Raw genomic sequence first — 20,816 nt, 5'->3', positions numbered from 1 at the left:
GTACTCTCCTGTCAGCAGTTGCTGTGCCACCAGGGTGGCCCCTCCCCCAGAGCCAGGGTTCTGACCGGAGCACCCTTCTGCTTAGAAATGAGAAGCTGGAGCATAGCTTAAGAGAACAGTCACCAAGCCTCCCTGGCAACACATCCTTGGAAGTGGAATAGACAGATACTTCGCACAGGTCCTAAGAAGTGGTTCCTTCCCCTCCCTCTCCTCGTTTGGTCTCAAGACTCTCCCCAGTTAAGAGGAACTAGTATGGAAGTGGGAATGATGCCCCAAACCCAGATTTCTGAGCTGTAGTCCCCGAGATGAGGTGCCCACTTTCTGGATCTCAGGTCACTCGCTCTCAGTATTCTAGGAGCTTGCTACTCTCTTTACCTAGCTGCAGCCTCCATCCCCTGCCCTGCCTTTGTGCAGAATCCTGCGAGATCTGTAGGAGGGAGGCGAGCCAGGGCACAGGAGGGGCAGACACAAAGTGGGTGGGTGGGTGGGGTGAGCCAGATAGGGGTCTGCGAGGGAGTGGCTCACCTAATTGTACCAGTGGGAAGAGCTTGGCTAATAGTCTTGGTGTGCATGTTCTCCCATTCCGAGGCTGTGCCTCTCCAGAGGGATTCGGTGGATGAATGGGGAGAACGCCTGAGGATACGAGGAGATGAGACCATCAGGGGGGCGCTGCCGCAGAATCAGCACCCTTTCCCTTTCCCGCTGCTGCTTCTTACCCCGTCAGGCGCCGTCTGCTGGTCTTTACAGACATTTCTTTCCTTCCAGAATATAGTGACTGTGTGTGTGTGTGTGTGTGTCTGTGTGAAGGGAAGCTCAAGCACATCTATTGCTAAAAAAGACTAGGAGGATAGTGGAGACAACTGTCATAGCAGTGGTTGGTATTACTCATTTAGGTTCGGAGAACTTTGTCTTTGCACGTTCTGTTGTGTGGCTATATGTGTGTGTTTGTAAAACTCTCACCATACACACTCACTCTTTTCGAAAAGGCTGTCACTCTTCTTGTTCTTCTTCGTCTTCTTGTTCTTCTTTTTTTTTTTTTTTTTGCTTTCTTAATTCAGTACAGCAAACTTACCTGTCAGTAACCACCGCCCACCTCCCCCCCCCCCCCGCCCCCAGCAAAAGTCAGGTGTGAATTTTTCAAAGTCCATCCATTTCCTCCTTTGAAAAAAGGGAATTAACTCTATAGAGCATGATGAAGGAACATTAAGATGAGAAATGTGCCTCTGAGGGTGGAGGACAGAGAGATCAGGGTGAGGAGGGAGTGCAGAGGAGCTGAGAGGTGTGCAGGCAGGGTGACAGCTTAAAAGAAACCTAATAAGAAAAAGGTGATGTTGAATTTGTTGGGTCAATAAGCTCCCTGATTATTTAGCTAATTATTGGGACAAAGGGCTCACTAGGAGAGAATCTTTGAGCCTAATAGATGAGGGTGAAAGGAATGCACAAAGATAAATGACAATATGAGAAATTCCTAGTTGAAAATTAAGGTGAAAATGAGGTGTAGTTCAAAATTTGAGTGTATTACAAATGTATGTGTGTGGATGTACAAATGAACCTGCCTTTTTGGTTCCATTAGAATTTCTGGGAACCATAAGATGTTTTTCTCATAATAGGGACTGCATATAAATGCTTGAATGTGTAAAAGAAAAAATGTATATGCTGTATTTTAGGGAATAAAATTGAGTCTCCTTCTGTGTTTTGAAAGCTGCTAGGTTGGCTATCCAGGTCCATTCTTCTTCATTTTCTCATCATGCTATGCTTCATTTGCACTATTATGAGGTGTCACTTACAAGGTTTGCAGGGTGCAGAAACGCTTATGGCTACCCCGAGTGTCTTTGTGCAAGCTGACCCAGTTGCAGAGATTATGAGGAGGATTTTTTTTTAAGTGCATATGAGAAGCAGGTTTTGAGAACACTGCAGGGCCCCGCTTTATTTTGCATGTACTTAGAAAAAAAAATGGTGAAACTATATCCATAGAAATATTATTTTCCCTAGTTAAATACATGGAGAACTGTGTGACCATAAGTGATGAAAAGCAAGCCTGTTTGCAATTAAGAGTGCCACTTAAAGCCAACAAGAGTCCAGAATAGACCCGTGTGCTCCACCAGTACTGCTTTCATGTTGTGCCATATGTGCAGAGCACAGAATGATGTCAGTGCAATGCTCAGGTTCCCATCTCAGCTCCCTGCTTTCCAAAGTACCTCTGCATACTTTAGAAAATTAGCTCAGAGCCTCTCAGTCATTTCAAGAGATAAAGGAAGGAGAAAGCCATCACAGAACTCAGCATACCAGTGCCAACCCTTTTTGTCCAACAACTGTGAGCTCTGGAAATTATATTGCCATGATTAACTTATACTAATAAAGGGCAAAAGGGATTTCCCAGAAGGAAATGTTAACAGATTTTAAAAGTGTGGTTTGTAATTGAAGTAGCCCAATGCTGTTATATAAAGACAATAATTATGTCTTGAATTTATAACATCTTCCTTTCTGAGGCACTTTCATTTACAAATACCAAACTTGAAAAAGGAGCGGTGGGTTTTGGAGGGACTTTTAATGTAATTTTCCTTGTAGGGAGATTGAGGTATGCCATATGTGCAGATGGGCAGAAAAACATAGATCCAAGTCTCTGGTCAGAGTCAAAGAGGAATTAGAATCAAAGCTTTGTGGCCCATAGCCCAGAGCAATTCCTTGAGCACAGAGGTTTTGAGACTGGAACAGAGAGGGTCCTCCACGTGGTTTAATGGTTGATCTCTTGGAGAGGAAATCATTACAAAGAACATGCCCCAGAGTTTGCCCCAGCATGTAGTAACAGCCATGTGTGCTATATAAAGGGTGGATGGCACCTGACTGGTGTTCCAACGGATCTCCTCATTGATTCTGTTTAGGAGGTTTTTGTTTCTCTGTTGTTTTTCTAGGAGGCAGGGGGTTGATGTTTGGTGGGATAATCTCTTTGCTCTTTTGTCTAGCAACCAAGAGAGTGAGCAAAACTTTTCACAAGATGAAAAACCAGCTCTTCTGCTAATTAATTCATGAGTGACCCAGAATGTGTTTGGTTATGAATATTCTCCTGAAATAGACATTCCATCATTCTTCCTTGACACATCTTTCTTTCTTTGACTTCTTGGACAAAAATTTGCATCACTGAAATGTTGCTTTGGATAACGTGGCTAGTTAACATTTTGGGAAAAGTCTTTGAATCAATCGTGCATAAGCCAAGTAATACTGCACTCTAGAAAATTTTAAGTTGCCCAAACTTTAAAGTATTCATTTCTTACATTGTCCCTCATTCAGTAAATTTATCAGAAATGATTGCTCTGGGAATGTTTTTGTGTATCTGTTCTGAGTACCATGGAAGGCCAGAGAAAAATGGTAAGAATGGCAGTAATAGTGAGGAATAAAAAGCCATGATACCCAGGACACATCATTGAGAAATTTACAAGTTAGCCATAAAGACCCAAACCATTGTTAATCCTTAAATAAATAATTTTCCTCTTTAGAAACAGGTAGTCTCTTGGACGGCGCTGTGGCTTAACAGGCTAATCCTCCGCCTTGCAGCGCCGGCACACCGGGTTCTAGTCCTGGTCGGGGTGCCAGATTCTATCCCAGTTGCCCCTCTTCCAGGCCAGCTCTCTGCTGTGGCCTGGGAGTGCAGTGGAGGATGGCCCAAGTCCTTGGGCCCTGCACCCGCATGGGAGACCAGGAGAAGCACCTGGCTCCTGGCTTCGGATCAGCACAATGTGCGGGCTGCAGTGGCCATTGGAGGGTGAACCAACGGCAAAAAGGAAGACATTTCTCTTTGTCTCTATCCACTCCTCCTGTCAAAAAAAAGAAAAGAAAAAAAGAAACAGGTAGTCTCCAAGCATATATGCAAAAGTCATAAAATTTATGCACATGTAGCAATCATCTCAGACTCAACGTGAAGTGATCTGATAAAAACATCAAAATAAAATTTTATCTATGTCACTTTTTATGGTCTTTTAATATTTATGCTAAGAAAGTGTTCCATGCACAATTGCTTTCCACCAAGTTGCTGCATATAATTTTTCTAACAAAACATGCAGCTTTTATTTTCCAAATACTGATAAGACTTGTTTTACAAATGTATTTAAGGGTGAAGATTAATTGATTTAAAATCACACTAATGTATAAATAATTGAAGCAACTTGTCCTGGTAAAGATAATTCTCAGAAACATATCTGTGAAAATTTGGCCATTCCTACTTATTAGCATTGTGTAAATTTACTAAGCTACTTCTCTTCAATGACATTTTCTTATACAAGAAGTTATAATTCAGTGAAGAATAATTGAGACCATGAATTTGAAAAGTACCCAGACTATAAAAGCCTCCCAATAAATCATTTTTTTTTAAATAACTAAAAGAAACTCCAAAGAGTAACCATGTGTAGTAGAAAGCACAGGCTGAGTTCTAGTCCAAACTCAGCCAGTTACTAACCAGGTGACTTCTGGGTATCCATTACCCTGTTGATCATCAGTTCTCTTTTAGCTATAAAGTTTAAGGAGTGTATTTTTCTCATGTTCCAGAAGTGACAATGAATCTGTACATAATTTATATGAACTGGACCCATAAAGTCACAGCAAATTAGTAGCAGAGTTGAAGTAGAACCCACATCTTCTAAGTCATCTCCCTCTTTGTTTCAAGCATTCTTCCATGAGAGCTGTGCTCCGACAGTGGGGATAGACTACTATTTCTTCTGCTTGTACCTCAGCACTATGTAACAAAGGTGATTTTAAAGGTGACTAGCTGGTTCTAGAGGCTTGATCTTTGAGAATAGAATACAGGAACCAAGCTTAGTTCATGTAGAGAAAACTATGCTCTGCTGTTTCTCATCACCAGAGTTAGCCATCAGTGACTCATTTATTCCACAGTATATGCCTCTTATTAATAAAAAATAAGTTTTTTGTTATGTTAACAATATCAACAATATTAAGCTTTAAGGTTTGTGGAGTTTTGTCATCCGTATGCTTGTCTTCTTTCCCTGTCTCTTTTTAAAAATCGGATTAGCAGATCTCTGAGATCATATCCAGTTCTAAGATTCCTTTAATCATAAAGATCTCTTAAAATATCTTGCACTTATTGTCTTTTGCACTTATCTTTGCACTTATTGTCTTTTCCTGGATTAGCATACTAAAACTGGAGATATTTTTGCAAAGATTGAATTCAAGTCCCTTAAGCCATCCAGTTGTCATCTTTATATACAGTGGCTTACTTAGCCCCCCAACCGGGGACTATAGTGTGGGGTCAGGCTCAGTATCCATATTGCCTAATATTTGCCTCCCAACTGAAGTCCCATAGAAGGTCTCTTAGAAAGGCACCTGCTTGCTTCTCATGGTCTTTTTGCCCAGCCCTTTCTTGTCTGTGTTAAGTATAGAACATCTCTCCACACAAAACCATGCATTAGCATTCGAAACTATTTCAGTCTCTCACAAAATTCAAGATTTTTCAGTGCTGATCACATAACAATGCATTCCTTCAAACTATTGACAGAATTGAGTGAAAACAGTTACCTTTTTTTTTTTTTGACAGGCAGAGTGGACAGTGAGAGAGAGAGACAGAGAGAAAGGTCTTCCTTTTTGCCATTGGTTCACCCTCCAATGGCCGCCGCGGCTGGCGCACAGCGGCCCGCACACCGCGCTGATCCGATGGCAGGAGCCAGGTGCTTATCCTGGTTTCCCATGGGGTGCAGGGCCCAAGCAATTGGACCATCCTCCACTGCACTCCCTAGCCACAGCAGAGAGCTGGCCTGGAAGAGGGGCAACCGGGACAGAAACGGTGCCCCGACCGGGACTAGAACCCGGTGTGCCGGCGCCGCAAGGAGGAGGATTAGCCTGTTGAGCCGCGGCGCCGGCCAACAGTTATCTTTTAAATATATATTTCCACAGTGCTTTCATGGAAGGTGTCAAATTTAATCATCATCACAACCCTGGCAGGGATCATTTTCTGACAAGGAAACAGATTTAGAGAGGTGGTGATTCTGCCAAGGTCACTTAATCACTAAGTAACTTCAGGACTTTTGTTGTCCCGACAGTGTGATTAGAAGCATACATTTAGAGTTAGAGGTCCTGAGTCTCCTCACAGTGTCGTCAACTGTCCTATTGATTTCTCAAAGGATTGTATCTTCATTAAGAAGAAAATTAGCCAAAATAAAAAGTTGCTTTATTCATAACATTGAAAGAATTTCAGGGTGGCTTGGCATTTTGGTGCAGCAGAATAAGCCACCTTTTGGGACTCATGCAGCCCTTGTCTTTCTGTTGGTTGAAGTCTCAGCCGCTCTTCTTTTGAACCAGCTTCCTGCTAGTATACTTGGGAAAGGAGTAAATTATGGCGTATGTACTTGGGCCCCTGCCACCACTATGGGAATCCAGGATGGAGTTCCTGTCTCCTGGCTTTGGCCTGCCTTAGCTCCTGCTATAGCAGGCACTTGGGGGAGTAAATCAACAGATGTTATCTCCCCTTCTCCCCCTACACACTCTGTCTTTCAAAAGCATAAATAAATAAGTAAATCGTTTAAAAAAGACAATTTCAAGTGGATATAGATGTGAAATTTATATCTGCATATAAATTTCAGTGGATCAAATTCTAGCCAATATTTTATTGTTATATTCAGTAGATAAATAAATAGTAGGTGAAGATAGATTAATAAATGAGGACAATTTTCAAATTCAGCTCAATGGACCATATTCAGTGATAAAGAATGTTAATCAAGGCTGGCACCTGGCTCACTTGGTTAATCCTCCACTTGCGGCACCAAAATCCCATATGGGCACTGGGTTCTAGTTCCAGTTGCTCCTCTTCCAGTCCAGCTCTCTGCTGTGGCCCGGGAGGGCAGTGGAGGATGGCCCAAGTGCTTGGGCCCCTGCACCCGCATGGGAGACCAGGAAGAGGCACCTGGCTCCTGGCTCTGGATCAGTGCAGCGCCGCCCATGGCAGCCGTTTGGGGAGTGAACCAACGGATGGAAGACCTTTCTCTCTGTCTCTATCTATCTAACTGTCTATAACTCTACCTGTCAAATAAATTTTAAAAAAAGAAAATCAAGTAATAATAATTACACTAAATATCACTATGAGTAAAAGATGATTCCTGTGTACAGGCAGCTAAGAAGAACCTGCTATCTTGAGTATGTGGACTTAATATCTATGGGATTTGATAATTAGAACTAGGGCAGTGTAGCAAGGAGTTTCTCTACAGTGCTTATGTACATATTATGTTTTACATGAAGCTGTTAGAGTCTTGTAGTCATTTTCATTTTGAAGTTCAAAATATGGAATCCTTTTTGGTTATGGGATCCCCAGTTTAAATGTCTTATAAAATATATCCTGAATTATCTAAGTAAGGTAATGGATAACATATGCTTATGTATATGTTTGTTATATTGTTCCTCAAAAAACTAAAATTATTTAACGTATTATATCTGTTAAAATTAGCAACTAGAAAGAGGCAGAACTTTCAAGCAAACAGTAAGACTGCAAAATATAAAGGGTGATACTTGCTGATTTGAATTTACTTCTGCATGGTTGTTTTGATTATCTGGGTTGCCGCTGGACTAATGTTAGTACGTGTAATTATTAATGTGGTTCAGCCTGTCTTGGCTATTAGTGACCATCTGGTCATCATGCCATATTTTTCAAGATGACTGCAGGATTGAAAGCTGCTAAAGACAAGTGATATTTTAATGCTTCTTGAAACAGATAATTTGAGGAGTCTAAAATCTCTAATTTTACATTAGGACCCAATTATCTATGTGGATGTGTGAAGCACATCACTCTGTGCTACTGCTGTATAAAATACATTCCGGCCATTGACACCCACACTATCTGATTAGCACTTCTTTTTTTTTTCCTTTTTTTTTTTTTGACAGGCAGAGTGGACAGTGAGAGAGAGAGACAGAGAGAAAGGTCTTCCTTTTTTGCCGTTGGTTCACCCTCCAATGGCCGCCGCGGTAGCGCGCTGCGGCCGGCGCACCGCGCTGTTCCGATGGCAGGAGCCAGGTGCTTATCCTGGTCTCCCATGGGGTGCAGAGCCCAAACACTTGGGCTATCCTCCACTGCACTCCCTGGCCACAGCAGAGAGCTGGCCTGGAAGAGGGGCAACCGGGACAGGATCGGTGCCCCGACCGGGACTAGAACCCGGTGTGCCGGCGCCGCAAGGCGGAGGATTAGCCTGTTGAGCCACGGCGCCGCCTGATTAGCACTTCTATGTGGACATTCAGCAGCACATTTTGAAGAGGTGTGTAACTTTTCTATTGAACTTCACTCTCAGAAGTTTTGAGATTTTTATCTGTATTAATCGAATGACTACAGTTCTTGTCTATCTAAGTCATTTCATATGTAATTATCCTTCTCAATGATCAAATGTGTTGCAGTTTGTTTTAGAAAAATAATGTTAGAGCATGACTAATTTAAACACATCTGTGAATTTTTGTCTCAAAGACATATATAAAATTCCAATTTAGTGACCAGAACATTGTTTAATAATCTACTTCCTTTATATTGTTTATGGATTTCTCACATTGTTATCCTGTGGGACTATTCTTGCCTATATAGTTATTGAAAGTTGATCATATTTTAGATTATATGTTTCCAAACTTGAAGAAGAGATACTGTCCTCAACACTGTAGTTAAATTTCCTTCAAGTTCACATTTAACATTTTCAAAATTGCAATGTGCTGTATCAGTCATTTTTCATGTCTACTGTCAAGACATTAACATATGCTGGAATAAGATGAATAATAAATTAATCTCTGTCAGCAAAGTGGTTAATTGGACATGTTGTTAACTATGCAAATATTGTAGTTGGTTTCTCCCTCATTCCCCCGCCCCCATTCATTCTTTTTCTTGGGACTTGTCCTCACTGAGATAGAATCTCTGATACTGCTTATACACACAAAAAAAGCATGTGGAATATTGATGGTGTGTTTCCGATAAACATCTTTACACAAAAGCCTTATGTTTTCTTGTGTTTTAGGATACACACAAGATATTGATGTTCAAGTTCTTTTGTAATGACTAAAATATCTGTCTGTTGATAGTTGCCAATAACAAAACTTACATCCCAGCAATTAATTTTTAAATGTAGAACTTTTCCTTTTTAATAAAATAGAATGACATGTCAACCCTCTTCACAAAGTAAGCTGATTGCACTCTTATCTCATAGTACCCTAAAGATTCCTCTCATTATCTTCCTTGTGCCCTGTATGAAGGCTGTGCAGAGAAAGAAGTAGTGCCATGTAAAAATAGTAGTAAAGTTGAACAGCCGTTGTCTTGATTGTTGAGGAACAGTTTTTTTTTTCATACTATTTGTTGAACTTTTTACTTAGTATAGAGTTAAGCTTATATATATAAAGTTAATAGATCTTAGTGAAAAATAATAGGAATAGGAGAGGGAGGAGGAAGAAGTGGGAGAAGAATCACTATGTTCCTAAAGCTGTATTTATGAAATGCTTAAAGTTTCTATACCTTAAATAAAATGTTTCTTTTATTTATTATTTATTACTATTTAAAAAAATACTAGTAAAGAGACAGTTACATCATGTGTTTATTCAACAAAAGAACTTAGTCCTTACCGTAGGCCGAGTGCTGTCCTAAACTCTTAACAAAATATAAATTCATTTAATCCTTACAACAACTCTGTGAGATGGGCACTATTGATCTCCTGTTTCAAACAGAAGGATGTTGTGGTACAGCAAGGTTCAGATATAGTCAAATTCACAAAGATGAAATTGTGTGGCCCAGATTTAAACCCAAGCATATTTACTTGGAAGTCTATGCTCTTAAACCTCTACATTATGCTATCAACAAACTAATTTATCCTGACTGGTGGAGCATTTTGTGTGCCCCTTTTGCTTTTATCACCAGTGGTCAATAACCGACCAACTGAGGATGACCATCTGCATTTACTTCGTCTGCTTTCCAAACAAGTCATTTCTCTGAAGGTTTATTGCCTTATCCCTATTTTGCAATTGGTTTTTAGGTATCAGGAGGCTTCTCTGTGCCTCCCTTCCTCAGGACTTGATTTCTTTTGACTGATTTATTAATCTTTATATTCACCATCGCATCAAGCATAAAAGAGTGATTGATTTAATATGTTTATTAATGTTTATTAACTACTTTTATTCTAGTTGGCAAATATATTCCCCACCAAATTGATAATCTGCTGTGATAATAGACTAATTTGCAAGTACAAACATGATTTACAATTAAAAGAAAACAACTGTGATGAGTCTGATTACGTGATTATGTTCTAAGATGAAAGGAATTCTTCTGTGATGGTTAAATAAAGCTCTATAGCTCCAAAGGCAGTATATAGAGAAAAAACTGATACATAATAAGGTAATTCTAGTGTCTTAAGTTTAATTATGTTTTGTCAATTATGAAGCCTTGCAGGTTTTAAAAATCAAATTGTGTTCATTATATATGAATAGTATTGTATGACTTCATAAAGAATTTAAGCATTGCTACCACTCATTACTAATGGGTTTTAAAATTAGACTATATGTTGGGACAATATTCATAGAGGAAGGCAAAGTGCACTTTTCTTAAAGATTCTTTTGTGTCTTCAATATAACAGCAGGATTTTCATTGCAGTTTATTTACTGACATTCCACTTAAAATAACACCACAGGAATTCTGTGAATCCCCTTGTGGGACAAAGGATTACTTTTAGAGATTTCACTATGTCCACTAACTAACTGACCTTGGGCAAGTTTCTAAACCTCTCTGATCCTTGGTTTTCTCCAGAGTAAAATAGAGCCTATAACATCTACTCCATAGGATTGCTGTGAAGATTTGATACTTTATGTAAACAACAGGCACAGATCCCGATAAATTGCTGCAGCTCCTCACGTGATAGAAGAGCTTCTCTCCAACAGTGGGTCTTCTTTGCTTAGGAAAAACAACAGAAAGCATTGAGGGTTTTTTTTTTTTTTTTTAATAAGGTAAAAGATCCTGAGCCTTTTAAAAGAGATTGCATTCCTTTCATTCTAGATTAATTTGGTAGCTTTCTGTAGTAAACACAGAGGTGAAATTGACATTTTTTTTCCCTGGCATCTGATTGATCCACAAAAGGATGACACAGATGTTAACAAGAAGGCATTATGTAGAAAATCAACAATTTGTATGCCCTCAGTTCTTGTGGGAGTTAAGCCAGGAAACCAATAGTATGGCTGAACTGTCAAAATTATTGCTATATCTTGGAAATTTTCTTTTAAAAAATTCTTATTTTAGATTAAGCTTCCTTAAAAATAGATTGGGAGGCCAGCTCTCTGCTGTGGCCTGGGAGTGCAGTGTAGGATGGCCCAAGTGCTTGGGCCCTGCACCCCATGGGAGACCAGGAGAAGCACCTGGCTCCTGGCTTCGGATCAGCAGCGGCCATTGGGGGGTGAACCAACGGAAAAAGGAAGACCTTTCTCTCTGTCTCTCTCTCTCTCTCACTGTCCACTCTGCCTGTCAAAAAAAAAAAAAAAAAAAAAAAGATTGGGAGAGCTAAGGGCAGCAATGATGAGGAGAGACTTAGGAAAATGAGTGTACCCAACCATGCCCTTCCCTTCCCAGCTCCACCAATCATCCTGTGAGAGTGTCAGCAGACACATAGCCATGTTTACCTGGCTGCATTACAATAGAAAGATATTTCAGTAAGAGAAACACTGCATCCTGGCCTAGAACCCCAGTGTCACTTCTTTGACTGTAGCACTTTGATACTTATGTTATAGCCAAATGCTAAGATCAACCTTTTAAATTGCAAGTGTTTCAGAATATCAATCCAATGAAAATGCCCAGCAACTGCAATTTAATCACCCATTAAAAATATATATTTATTTTATTTATTTGGAAGGCAGAATTCCAGAGAGAGAGAGGGGGAAAGAGAGAGAGAGAGAGAGAGAGAGGGAGAGAGAGAGTTTTTCCATCCACTGTTTCACTCCCCAGCTGGCCAAAATAGCCAGGGCTGGGTCAGCCCAAAGCCAGGAGCCAAAAGCTTCTGGGTCTCCCACTTGCATGCAGCGGCTCAATCACTTGGGTCAACTTCCTGAGTCTCCCAGGTGCATCAGCAGGGAGCTGGATTGAGTGGGGCAGCCAGGACCCAAACCAGTGCCCATATGGGATGTTGACACTGCAGGCAGAGGCTTAACCCACAATGCAAAATGTTGGCCCCTAATCACCTATTTTTGAAACATAATTGTCAATTTCTTAAAGTAAATGAACATTCTAAGAGGAACTTAATATCCTTTTTTGAATTTTTTTTCTCTTTCCAAAAAGAAGCTCTTTTGTGTAAAATTCAGTGCTACTTGGAGGCAAATTTATTTCAGCTGTGTGATCAGTTAGGCTGTTGTATACCTTGGGATAGTGTTTCTTCACAGAATGACCCATCACTTCTACTCCCCTTTGTGTGAAGAAAATCTTTGAGGTGGAATCAATAGTCAGGAGTCCTTAGGATCAGATTAATTCAGTCAGAGTTGGATATATTAAGACAAGAAGCTGATATGATTAAAGTTTTGTCTTCATTATCCTCTCCCCATTTACTTACTGTGGAATGTGTCAGTAATAAAGTTAATCTACAAAGTCAGGTGACTTGAATTTCTCCCTGACTATCTTAAAATGAAGGTGATTTTCTAGATAACGAACAATGTTGAAGAGTGTTCTTGGAAAAGCATTGCATGGCTGCATGTCACAATTCATACTTTCCATAGTGTTCTGAAGAATATGAACTCATCAGATGGAATGCCTGATATTTAAGAAACAGGTGCCCCAAAAGAATTTGCCCTAAAAAGAGGAAAGAAAAATTTCCCTGACAACCTTTGCTAGTGTATTGTGTTTAGAAATCAGAGAAAGTTTCTAGCAAGGAGTCAAAGTATCATGAGGACCTGAGCCTTTGGAGAAACTTGGAAAAACAAATATGTGGTGAGTGGAGAGGAAGACATTTTATACGAGAAAATAGCAAGAGCAAGAAGCATCACCTTCAGTTGTGCTTTTTTAAAACAATGCAATGATAGCAAGTTCAACTTACTGTAGTTATCCCAGACAATTGGGTCTGACAATTGAATGAATGACCCGGAGCATGCGTATGCTGCTTAGACAGGGATCCATCCAAAATTTATTTCCTGGCCTTAGGGAAAGTCCATATAGAATGCTCTCCTTTCCAGACATTGTGTGGGAGCTGCCAGAGAGGAGCATATTTATGGACACACACACACACAGTGCTCCATCCCTCCCTTGCAAATGCCTTGATAACCCTCCGCAAGAGAATGGTAAAAGCTAGTCGTGCAGAGAGCTCTGTTTTTACATAATTTTCTTCATTCAGCCTTCTCATTCACAATATGCAGATATTTAGGTTATTACCAAAATGTGGGTGTTTACACACTCTCTGCTGGCAAATCACTGATCCAGCTTGTGCCAAGAATGCAGAGACAAATCAATCAAGGAGTACTTAACGAGTGCCTGCTGCTCCAGGCAGGGCGCTGTCTTACTCCCTGCCAAAGGACCCAGGGCTGAAAGAGGCTGGCAAATCCATTCTGCTGGCTTGGGGTTTCAAAGGGAACCTGCCTGCCTCGTGTTCTTGCAGACACTTCAGGGATGCCTTGCAGTGTGCCGGAGCAGCCCTCGGAGAGGTGACAACGTCTCTTTCGACTTCACCCTGCTCTTCTACACACTAGAGGCCCCTCTCTACTGCCACAAGGCTGGATGGACACACATCTTTCTTCAATACTGATTTTTATAGGGTATGGACAGATGTCCCCTTGCTTAGTAGGTGAGATGTTTGGTTACATTTCCATTTTTCAGATTGTAGAGCTCTTGAGATTTACAAAGTAGTTTCTTGTGTTTTAACTAGCGAAAACAGACAATGAGGCATGACCACTGAAACAATGACTCTGTGAGTTTTTCTGCTTTGATGTGGGACCTATCTGTCATTTTTTGCCCAGATACCTCAGGCAGGCCTTGCAGCATCTTGTAGCAGTCCTAGGAGAGGTGAAAGCCGTGCCTTTGCCATCCTCCACCATCATCACCAACACAAGTGGTTTCTCGTGCTTTTTCTCATGTGATAGCAATAAGAACCCTGTAAATTAGGCAAGTCAGGGTCTTGCCCCCTTTTGCAGGTGCCCTGAATTAGCATCATTTATAAGCAGCAGAGCTAGGACTTGAAATCAGAATGTTGGTTTCTACAGTCCAGGGTGACTTCTCTCTTCCACATAGTTGAGTGTAGGCTATTTGTAAATTATCCTTAAAACATCAAACAGATGCATGATGCATAGATCTGAAGAGTCTGCAGGGGCTCTGGGACAGAAACACAGAAATGGCCTGGTCTCCGTGGAATTGCAGGCTCGTAGAGAAACAGGAAAGAGCTTGATGGCCCCTTATTGTTTAAAGAGATGGTAAGAATTATTGATTGATTTTAGTACTTTTTTGTTAGTGTGATGGTTTAATGTTTTTGTTGCTTATTAAGGTTTGTCTTTTAGAAAATAGTGAGGCTTCGGATTTGAATGAAATAACTAGTGTTTGAACATTATTGAAAAAATGTACATATAACCTGGGAAAACTCAGGCTTAATCTACCTTTATTTAGCTAATGCTGTAGTGTTTTGAGATAAACAATTACATGTAATTTTGAAGAATTATTTTTTTAAAGATTGACTTATTTATTTGAAATTCAGAGTTACATAGAGAGAGGAGAGACAGAGAGAGAGGTCTTCCATCCGCTGGTTCATTCCCCAATTGGCTGCAATGGCTGGAGCTGTGCCGATCCAAAGCCAGGAGCCAGGAACTTCTCCCAGGTCTCACACATGGGTGCAGGGGCCCAAGGACTTGAGCCATCTTCCACTGCTTTCCCAGGCCATAGCAGAGAGCTGGATTGGAAATGGAGCAGCCGGGACTTGAACTGGCACCCATATGGGATGCCGGCACTGCAGGCGGCAGCTTTAGCCCCTATGCCACAGCACCAGCCCCATGAGGAATTATTGACACTCAAAATTGAGGTTCCATAAAAAACTTACTAGAGGAAGATTTGAATCTTCAAAGGATAACAAAAAGATGTACTAAGACAGTCTCACTTTGGAAATGTCGTTTGCCCAGTATAGAAGGAAGGAGATGCTAACCAGCAGGATGGTCAGCATTCCCCTGGCAGTGTGAATCTCTGCAGCCAGGTGAAGGCGAACACTTCCAGGTGTCCTCAGTGAGCTTAGAGATTATGCCAAGATACATCCAAAAACCTGCATGTGTTTGTGAACACACTCCCTACAGTTTCCCAACAACGCTGTGATTTCCCTGTATTATGTGCCTGGAGGACAGTTAGTATGGTTTTTGTTGTATCATACCGCCTAACATTCAGAAATACTTAAAGTTTATAGCCAAATTCTTGGCAGGCCTCCTCTGCTTAAGTAGAAGCAGCAATACTGGTAAGTTCATTCTGTTAGTCACAACTAACAGTAGAGCTAGCTAGTCAGCAGGACGTGATTTTTGAGCTAAGTGAATACCCTGCATGCCTATGTCCTTCTGCCATTGCCTGAGTCCACCACTAGAGACTCATTCCCTTTGGTCTTGGTAGCTTTTATTAAAATTTGTTGTAAGTTGAAAAGAGCATGAAAATCAGAACTGACACACCAGTTACTGGTTGGATGACCTCTCCCAAATGTGATTAAATGGGCAATCCCCATCCTCATTGATGTATGTTATATAAGCAGTAAATTAGATGATGTTTCTAATAGGCTATATAAATTATACTTATGGATAATAAAACATGGTAATAATAGAATAACCCAAAGATTTGGGAAATAACAATATTTTAATGCTATGTGCTAATGAATCATAAAATTTAAACTGTATCAGTTACGCAGGGAGCATACTGATTGATATTGCAGTCACCTGGGTGGCACCCTTAAAGACTTTATTCAGTAAATCTGATGTAGGGCTCAATCTGCATTTGTAATAGTTTATGAGAGTATAATATAGAGGGTTCTTGCACAACTCTGAGGAAAAGGGCTATGCCATTATCAACTACCACCTTTAACGGATGACTTTACTCTTTGTAAGCCCCCAACACATTGTCCAGTAAACATCTGTTAGCAGTGATTTTTTTTTTTTTTTTTTTTTTTTTTTTTTACATCCAGAGGATACAGGAGAGTTAACTTGGATTCAGGGAGAATGATGTGAGAAAGTACTTCACACCTGATACCTTCATGCTAGTGATCAATTGCTGTTGATAAAACTCCTAACAAGGATACAGAGAAATTGTTAGAGCTTTTTCCTTTCTCTTAGGAAAGACTGTTCCACACAGAATGTATTCATATAGAGAGTAGATTACATGAAGTTCCTCTTTAAAAGGTCATAGCCATTGTTTTGAGCAACAGAATGTCAGTTAAGTTCAGCTACCCCTTTGTTTTTGCTGTAGAGTTATAATGTTGAGGGTTATATGCCCATACACATGAGATTTAAAAATCTTGTAGTCTCCCTTTGTCCTTCATTTCAGATTCTTTTGTCCACTATTTTCAATACCCTTGGAAAGGATTATTATAGACTGTAATACAAACTAAGGTTTTGTTTCTTTAACAAAAAGAAAAATAAACCCTTAATGGTGGATACTTTTTGCTTTGACCAAGAAAGCTTTGATGCAGGTGTTATTTTAGTATATATAATAGACTTAACTTTTCTATTTATAATGTTTTGGATTCTGTGTCTTAAATTTTTTTAGATGTTAAATATTTTATGAACTTCCTCTTGGTATGATTCATAAATTGTATCTTTTTTTAAAGAGGCATTATTATTCAGCTACAATTATGCATTATTTTTGGTTTTGTGGCAGACAGATAAACCTGTAAAATCAGAACCTCGGAGCACCAAGAGGGATTTTTTTTTTTTTTTTGACAGGCAGAGTGGATAGTGAGAGAGACAGAGAGAAAGGTCTTTTTGCTGTTGGTTCACCCTCCAAAGGCCGCTGCGGCCGGCGCATCGTGCTGATCCGAAGCCAGGAGCCAGGTGCTTCTCCTGGTCTCCCATGCGGGTGCAGGGCCCAACCAAGAGGGATTTTAACAATTAACCAGTTCCCACCTCTAACTTGACAAGTGAATGCTCAGGTCTAGGAGGAGAACTGCCCAGCTCTAAGTTTCTTCCCTGGGTCTGTACTGCTTTTCTCACAGCTTTATTCATGCATCACCAAAACTCACTGTAATCTAATCATATCCAAGGCATCTTGGGAGAATTGTACATCAAGTAACCCCATGGCAATAAACAAGCTCTGAGAAACCAAACAAGTTGTGTGATTATAGTTGATCTTTTGTTTTAGCTACTTTATTCAGTAACATTTTCTAGAGCTGAGAATGACCATAACTCTTGTGTGTACTATTAAGCTGACAATTTAAAATGTTTGCTTGTTTAATTTACGTTACTCTGGAGATACTTGAAATGTAGAGAAAATTGTGGCAGTGTTGGCAAAGTGGGGAATAGGTATTAGGTGGATGGATTTTCTAATGTGAAAATCCTTGGGTATGTGAGATTAATACAAAAGGGCATGGCCCTGTTTTAACAGTACATCATTGTTGATGAAATAAGGAAAAAGAATCTTTCTGTGTTTTTAAGTTCTTTGTATAATTTCTAAAGACATTTAGAGCTCCTGAAATGTTCAGTAACATTCATTATTATTGATTATCGTTATAACTATAGAAGAGTTGGAAAACAGAAAAGTTTTGGGAAAAAAAAAAGTTTGCCTATAATCATTGTATTCAAAGACAACCACTGTTAAAATTTTGATATGTTCCTTTTAGTACCTTGTCTTTATATACTTAAAAGTTTTTAAGATACTACTGTATAGACTATCTTAGAACTTTTTTGAAATGAAAAATATTTAGTAAACCTCTTTCTTTGGCACTACTGTCCTTCTAAGCTATAACTTTGTAGAGACTCTGTGGTATTCCATCCAGAACACACTTAATTTGACCAATCCTTTTGATTTTGGATATTTACGTTATTTGCACTTAAAGTTATGAAGTCTGCTATTATACATGATAATTAAATATAAATATATGTGTTGTGCAAAACGTGTAGAATTTATAAATTAGAAGCTGTATATATAGGATTTTGGCATCTGTTACCAAACTGAGCCCTCCTCTGCCAGGTAACTTTTTACATGGTCTCTTACTTTATACTGGTTACCGAAGTTTATAATTACTATTTTCAATCAGGCTCTATTTCCCCCTCCTCCTTTTTTCCCACAGCCAGAGTGAAATTATTTAGAAAAAATAAACGCACAGAAGTCAACCAACTGCCAGCATGCACACAGACCAAAAGGTAGCAGAGGGCCCAGACTCCAGCAGTCTAGGCCTTTTTATATCTTAGGTGGGGCAGTAGGCAGAGGTGAGCTTCTCTGTATAGGTTTTTAAATTTGGCCCACCAGCTTCCAAACCTGGGGAATAATGCAGAGGTTCAAGTGGCGGACAACAGTGTGTGAGACTGAATTGGTCTCTTGAAAGATGGCAAGGGTAACAAGAACCTAAAATGGCTGAGGTGTATGTCCTTGTTCCATCAATCCTGACTCTGAGTATAGATAAGGAGATGGGGTACTGGTGTCCTACTGGCTACTTCCTGATGATAACAGGGTGTAGACTTGGGATTAGGTTGATTGAAGTAGTCTTGTGGTGTTCCTGCATGATGGCTTGGGATGTAGCAGTCATTAGCCCCTGTAGGGACTTTGGAATAAGTTGACAGGAGGGGCTTGATAATAATCAGGTGGGCATTAAGGCCTGGCCAGGTATGAGGCCCAGACCTATCTATCTGTTCACCTGGAGTACTGGAAGAGATGTCATAAGGGAAGTGTGAACATCCTTAGGGAAGACAGCCTGTTGATTTATATTACCTAGCTGGTCTGGAAGGAGAGCTGGTCTGCACAGGAGGTTAGTATCAAATGAGATGTCTTTGGTAAATAACAACCTCATGCAAGAAATTTTGGTTCAGCTGTAATTGGACATTGGGTTTAAAGGAATTTCTTTCTTGAATCTTGGAAGATCACTGCCCTAGAAAACTGCCTTGTAACTTGCCAAACTTGTTTTGTAACTTGGTTTAGCAGCTGATTTCTTGCTAGAGTTTTATAAAAAGGACTAGAATTCCATATAAATATAATTTTGACCTTAATTCAGATAAAAAGGTATGATATAATATCAGCATCTTAAGTCATCTAGGTGTAATTGTTGAATGTAAATTGGGTAAAGGTAAAGGAGATAAATGCATCTAAATGTATCCTCCCTTTCAAGATGTTCTTTTATTAGGCAAATCCCATATTACTTCACTTCAACAAAGATCCTAGGAGGAAAAATGCAGCACACTTTTAACTCACCCTACTCTAAGATTTTTTTTTTTTAATCTCAGATTAGGGAGTTTTATAATCTAAAACTCGTAAGCCATGAATGTTTTATGCCATGAAATTTTTAAATGTCTCAGCCATAAAAATTTTACCAAAAAAAGTCAGGAGAAAACACTAATACAGAAAATATGTGTGAAAATATAAAGCTAATATTCTAAGTATATAAAGGTTATGATTAACAAGCTAATAAAGAAAAAAATAGGCGACATATATGACCTGTAATATTAAGAGGAGTGATGATGATTTCTTTTTGTTGTTGATTTTACTTTTTGAACAAATGAGGTATAATTTAAATACAATAAAATGTACAAATGTTACATGTATCAATAGATGGAAATTTTTTAACTAACATATCCCTATGTAATTATCATCTAGGTCAAAGCAAGGACTTTGCTCTCACTGTAGGACATGACTCCCAGGTTGTGTGTCACCTTGTGTTGTATCATTCCATTGTTTTTAAATTTCGGAGTTCTCTGTTGCATGGGTGTACGACAGTTTGGTTTTTTTCTGCTGTAGATGGACAATTGCCTTGTTTCTGGTAAGGGACCATTATGACTATGAGCATTCCTAAATGATTTGTGGATTTTTAATTTATGTTGCATGTGTACTGGAAGTTAAAAGGCTGGAACATCAGGTTGGTATTTGCTTAACTTTCTTAGATTCTGCTCCATACTTTTTAAGGTGCTCTAAGGCATTTTTTAAGATAGCATCAACTCTATATGGTTAGAAAAGGAAATAAACTGAAAAGTTAATGTACATAGAAACGACCTCTCCAGAAACGGGTCAAGTTTCAGAAGATAAACTTCCAAGTGAAAACTTCAAGCATAGCCAAGTCTGTGATAATCACCTGGCCTCTGGAAGTATCCCCTTCCTTCTTCCATTGTGTGCCTGAGGCTGCAGCTGCCAACCTGCAATTTCATGTTGCAAGGTGTTGTTTTGGAAGTTAAAATACTTATGAAAAAGTTTTTTTTTTTAAATTTTATATGTATAAAGCTTATTGCTGTCTTCAGATTCAGAAATTACAGTATAGTAATTTCAATAAACATTTGAGGAAAAAATTATTTTTTAAATTGGAGAAAAATTTACCATTTAAAAAACCGTTGCTTCTGAAATGGTTTTATAGTTTCGGTTAAAATTGCTTCCTAATAATTGCTGTCATTTATTCAATTCGTCTTTTAGCAAAATTTTCACAATATATTAATCCATGTGTTAAATGTTCATATCTGACTATGAACATAAAATATATTTGAAATATGAAAAGTCAGTTCATCAAATGAAGGAAACAGTATGGCATTTTTTCTTTATTTGGATGAAAAGTGATAAACACTGTGTGAAGGAGGGAGAAGAATAAAATTTGTACTTTGTACTTCTCTCTGAAAACTTAAACTAAAGGTCATATTTAGAAACTTTCTTTGCTAAATATATTCCTTCCAGATTTTTGTTTACTTTTGTATGAAATGTTGAT

General features: G+C 39.3%; 1 protein-coding gene across 5 annotated transcripts in view; it reads left to right on the top strand.

Moving 5' to 3' along the window:
• NRXN1 (neurexin 1) overlaps positions 1-20,816 on the top strand; it is a 1,232,227-nt gene that overhangs the window by 745,708 nt on the left and 465,703 nt on the right. The window lies entirely within an intron of this gene.

Source organism: Lepus europaeus, chromosome 13 (assembly GCF_033115175.1).
Source record: "Lepus europaeus isolate LE1 chromosome 13, mLepTim1.pri, whole genome shotgun sequence".
Lineage (NCBI taxonomy): Eukaryota > Metazoa > Chordata > Mammalia > Lagomorpha > Leporidae > Lepus > Lepus europaeus.
This window is presented reverse-complemented; position numbering and strand designations above follow the sequence as displayed.